The sequence below is a fragment of the Lissotriton vulgaris genome, chromosome 8 (assembly GCF_964263255.1).
Source record: "Lissotriton vulgaris chromosome 8, aLisVul1.2, whole genome shotgun sequence".
Taxonomy (NCBI): Eukaryota; Metazoa; Chordata; class Amphibia; order Caudata; family Salamandridae; genus Lissotriton; species Lissotriton vulgaris.
In genome coordinates, this window is record NC_141696.1 from 1,481,592,210 (window position 1) to 1,481,598,209 (window position 6,000).

A 6,000-nucleotide genomic window follows, 5' to 3' on the forward strand; every position below is an offset into this window, starting at 1 on the left:
GTTTGCACATTATCTCTTCGCTCCTGTTCCGTGCATATTTTCGGCTCGCAGACTCCGTGAGGCAGAGTTGGCATGCCAGCCATGAACTCTCGGAATAGCTCCTGCAAAGAAAGCCTTGCTGAAGTATTGCCACAATGCCGGATGCGTGGCTGGAATTCAGATCTCACCCCGGGGGCGCCACTTAACGGCACTGTTGGCAGCGTTCGAGGCCTCCAATCAGAGAGGCGGCTTCATCTCCCATTCACACATTAATTTGCAAGAATCTCATTTGTACCCGCGTGAGAGAGAGTGGGGCGATGATGCAGTTTTTATACAAAACAAGAATTTGAGATATTTTTTTCTCATTTCTTGAATGGGCATTCGAAGTTGCTAAGCAGCCGCGCCATGAACCAATCCTGACTTTTTTTACGCCACAAGGCTTTGAATTTTCGGAAATGTGGTTCAATGTTCTCATTCATAGTATGCACCTTCGAGTCCATAATGCAAAGGGTGTCTGGCTCATGCTGCCACACGTGACTGTAGGCACCTGGCAGCAGGGGCAGGCAGAGGTTGGTAGCCTTGGCTTCAGAGCGAGACCTCCTTCGGACGGTGCAGGAACTCATCCTGGCCCCAGTATCAGCAGACTAGGAGCCCGCGCGCCCTCTTGAGCATGCTTACCCAGAAGGGTCCTCGCGCCTGTAAATTAATTTTTTTTGCTTGCTTTGTCTTTTAACTGAAATTTTAACGGCCACGAAGCAGTAAAAACAGTTATTGCGCCATGTTAAAGCTGAATATAGGGTTTTAAATGGGGTAGGGTATTTTGGGTGGGGGTGATGTTTATGTGTTCTATACTGTATAGATTTTAAGTAATCGCACAGTCAAAGTTTTACTTACTTACTGTAAATTAGGCAACATAACTTGGGTGGAGTACACAGCTTTATTCAGAAGTAGGCAAGATGCGTCCAACTCCAGTCTGAACCTTAACCAGAATATCCCCAGCATACCCACCTACCATTAACCTCTGACAAAGCCCTTCAGTTTCTCCTGTCACACTACCGCCCTATCCCTCTCTAGTATCGCTCATGGGTAGAACTTAAATGTAGTTGGAGTCCACCATGGTGACTCTCGCCTCGTGGGTGGAGCAGCGTTGTGGTTGGAATCCTGCACAGCCAATTATAAACCAGGTACATCCGGTACACTCTCACTGACACTTTGTCCATGCAATCAATATCATCACACAGCAAAGAATCACTTAAGGAACCAAATGTTCCACACTCTACCTTCCACAGGAGAATTTTACCACACTTGTTAAAGTGTCACACTTTATCATCGCTCAACTTTGCACCATTAGGTGAAAGTTTGGTTTCCCGAAGTGGTTTGCTGAACTTACTCATTCCCTTCCTGTTCCTGACAGGTTCTTTTTAACACAAACCCAATCGCCCAACATCAAATCAACATTCCTCCCGCCATCTTTACGATCATACTATTCCTTGTAGATACACTGCACTGTTTCAATATTGTTCGATACCACTGCAGGAGTCCATTCCTGATCACCAGACAACAAAGCAGTTATCCTTAGTAAATCGTTCTCTACCTCCAAGTACTTTGGAGGGACTGTAACCAGTAAGTGCGGGAGTGATTCTGTAAGCCCAATCCAATTTGTTGAGCTCTCTACCATTGGCAATTTGTACATTGCCAATAATCACTTTGTTGAGGTGTTCCACAGCATTATTATTTACAGGATGATGTAATGAGGTATACCTGGTTTTAATGCCATTTCTAGTAAAAAAAAAAACCTTCATGCAATCAGACACAAATTGTAGACCATTGTTGCTCAGCAACCCTTTCAGAATAACTTCTCTAAGGAAAACCTTCTCCAGAAATGAAATGACAGCTTTGGAATCCATGTTTAGTCAACATTTCCACCTCTGGCCACTTCGAAAATGCATCAGTTAACACCACAACTTACTTAGGTGAACAATAGAAATTAAAAATTGGTCCTAAAATATCATAAGCCAGAAACTCCCATGGACCATCAGGACATTCCACAGGACATAGTAGTGGCCTAAATACCTTTTGTCTTTCGTCTTCATTGGCACATAGAATACAATCACAAACAAACATCAAGCACAGGCCGAGTGATGAACTATCAGGAAAAGGAAACCATGCTACAGACGACCCGCTCAGCTGACCCAATCCTATATGACAATACTTGAATATATCTCTTGCCGGATTATACTCTAGCAGTGCAGCACCGTCGAGTTTAATTTCTGGGCATACATTGTAAACTCTGGCAGCTCGGCCTGAAGTACTCCATACTCTTTCCAGCCAAACTGAAGGTGATGACGAATAACACTAGTTACTTCTTCACAGAAACCTCAGATGCTTGGGATTGGGTGGATCAGTGCCAGTTTGAAACTGCAGCATAATCGTTGCCATCAAAGAGGTCCCGTGCGAACAGGCCAGGGCGGAGAGGCCGGCGAAGTGCTCTGGGTCGCAAACCCATGCATATAAATGGCACCCCCACACCGGAACACGCTGAGGAGGATCAGTCTCGGGCACTATCTACAGCCACTGAGTGCCACTCCCCGCCATTGCAAGCCAATGAAGACACCCTCTCAGAAGCAAACTCACAAGACTCAAGGAGTGGCACTGCATCATTGGTCCTCCCAGAAGTTACTCCGCAGACAGCTGGCAGCATGATCAAAGAACAACTGTCTCACTTGATAACGTAAAGTTCAGTGGACAATAGACTCCTACTCCTGACATCTAAAGCAGAAAATGCTGCCTCAAATCCCTACCCAACTACTCAAGACTGCAGTGACTGTGGTCCTGTCTTTTTTCACAGACCACAAAGCTGTGCCTGAAGATGGAGGTGTTGATCAAGTAGTTTCCTGAAGACAGTCATGTGCTAAGTTATATGTTATTGCAAATTAGAAATGGGCCTGTTTTAGTCTTTCGCCCTCCACCCTTTCATAGTCTAGTTCTTGTAGCCCTGCACAGCTGGGACTAGACTTTAAAAGGCCACACATACAGCCACAGGCACAAAAAAACTCTCCACTGAGTCAATGCTGATCCACGTGAGAGTGACTCAGTGATTCCCAATTATGGGACGTTTCGTGAACTGTTTGGGTAGTCACCCTGTTGGGGACCCCCCTGGGTAGAGAGTTTAACGGGTTATAACCAGTTTCAGTTACACAGATCACACAGAGGGATTAACTGGCAACCACAGGGACACCCCTCAGGGAATGACATACGTGTGCAAACAAGGGTATGCCCCCCTAAACCCTCCCATTCCCGTGCAGGCTTGGCCTCTCTTTCCTCTCCCCCTTACATGCTCCACAGTTTCAAATGGCTAATATAGGAGTTATAACCTGGAACGTCCAGGGAATGTGGTCAACGTGTAAGCGACATGCATTGCACGTACTGTGAGTAGATGCGGAGCGCAGATGTCGTTACTCCAGGAAACCCATATAGAAAAAGGAGAGGCGAGACTACAAAAGCAGTGGCAGGGGCAAGGCTATGGTACTACATATTCGGGATTTGCAAGGGGGTGATCATTTGGATCCTGCGAGGGGTGCCGTTCCGGCATATCACTGTGGATGCCGATCCTGAGCGGCGGTATGTCCTAGTGAAGGGCCAACTGGATGGTCGACCTATACTGTTGGGAAGCATACATGCACTGAATACAGCACAGCCAGCGTTTCTGGTGTGCCTTTCCCTTACCCTCACACGGTGGGACCATATTCCCTGGATAATTGGAAGGGACCTCATTTGTGTTCTCGATCCGCAACTAGACCGCTCGCATCCCCCGCTGCCAATCTCTCTGATGGTGTTTTTACCTGTCTTATGCAGTGGATCAGCCACTGGTCCCTTTATGATAGCTTGCGGGTCCTGAATCCACAGACCAGGGAATACTCCAACTACTCAGCCCCACATGACTTATCACTCACATTGCAGGTCACAGACGCAGAATACTTAGGGAAAACATTCTTTGACCACAACCCGCTTCAGATACACCTCACTTGGGAGTGCCACGCCCTCTGGTCCCCACTTGGAGATTGCAGCTGACTGCTGGAAGATCAGGTCTTTAGAGAAGAGACGCAGGGATTTATAACCCACTACTTTGAAGAGAATTGGGGCACAGCCACCTCCTGACAAATCGAACAGGAGGCACTGAATCTGGTGATTTATAGGCCATTGCATCAGAGTGGTGGTAGGGACATTTATGGAAGTACACAGCGACCTAGCACAGACCGAGGCGTCGTCGTGCGCCCTGGCGGTGTTAGCTAGGGCAGACCCCACAGGGCAGCAAGCGTTAACTGAAGCATTGGAGCATCATGCGCATTTGAAAGAACAACTGCTCTGTCTGGATTTTAGGGCGTACCTCGTAAGGATGCATGCGGAAGGGGACAAATCAAGCCGCCTATTGGCATGGCTCCTGCGCAGTGGGACACCAGTAACCTCCATCCCAATGATTAGAGAGACCCCAACACACACGCAAACTAGTCAGTTTGACCAATTGCAAGAGGAATGTAAGTTGCCAGTGGGGCATTTCCTGGACCATGTAAACTAGTGGCAGAGCTGGGCTGTTTATGCAATATCACTGGCACTGAGACGGAGCAACATCCACTAGCACGTACCCTATACATCATGGGTAATGTCTGCCGACTCGTTACATGGTTCATTTCAGCCCTTGCACACATGACCATTGATTGACACCTTGCTAGTGACAGACAGATGCCGGAAAAGAGACCTAGGTTGAGACCCGACACCCAAAGAATGGGAGAGAGCTATACTTTATTCGCAGACGCTATCCCCTAATGTTAAATTTCAGTACATCCTACACGTCATTGTGTATATAGCCTACCTCACCCCTGCAAATTTACACAAAATGTTTAACTCTCCCTTTGCCACAGATGTCGCCAATGAAATGCCAATCTGGCACATATGTTCTGGAGCTGCCCTGTGACTGAGACACTGTAGATGGGGTTACTGGAGTGCTGGCAGAGGGGACAGAATTGACAGACTTGCACACCATGGAAAGAGCATTGTTGGGATTGTATAAGCTGAAAATAGCCTAAAAAGTGACTAATCAAGTAATAGACTTGGCGATGCTCTTCACGCTGTTCCATAGCAATGCACCGGAAGGCACACACCATCCAGGGCATACAACACTGGTTTGCGGCAATGTTGAAGTGGGGTAGAGCGGAGGCAGTGGAGCTGAGGAGAAAGGAAGCAAGAGGATCCCCATAGCCTAGGGTCCCCATAGCGGTGTCATGGGAGGCCTTGCTGCAGGAGTTGCAAATACCTCAGGATGCTTTCCAGGACACTTAGAGGTCATATAGGGCACATCAGAACAAAAGTAGAGCAACATCATACACTGGCCCATAGATAGTCATTGTTGCTACATTTCCTTGATTCTTGGTGACCCCCTCGCATCCATCCCAATCCCTGCTACCTGTTGGGCCACACACATTGCAGCAAGAGGAAGGGGGCAAGAGATCGCATACATAACTCCAACAAAGTAGCTAGTACATGGACAAGCAAGGAAAAAACGCGCAAAATCGGAGTCCGCTGTTGTGATCTGAAGTTTGAAATAGTTCTAATATAATGTATTTTTTCTTATGTACTAAACCACTCATTCCTGCTAGTATCTTGTTTATGAAACAAACACAAGGAGATGATGGATGGAGCGCTGATACTTTTCGGACACTCACCCCCAGTCACAGATCTGGGTTGAATCCATCATCGTTCTTTAGCTCACTTCGTCACCCGAGTTCAGACACAGCTATATGCAAATCAGGCTTGACCCTATCCCTCATACACTATTTGGTTTCCTACTAAACCTCTCTAGTAGTTGAAGTCAGGGTGTGCTTAAGCGCTTAACACCCACAACTTCGAAGTTCAGTAGAACTTACTATTTCTAAGCTTGATTTATATGTACCTATGGTACCTTTAGTGATTTTTCAAATGATATTCAAGATTATTTTGTAAAACAATGCAAGCTGGAATCCCACA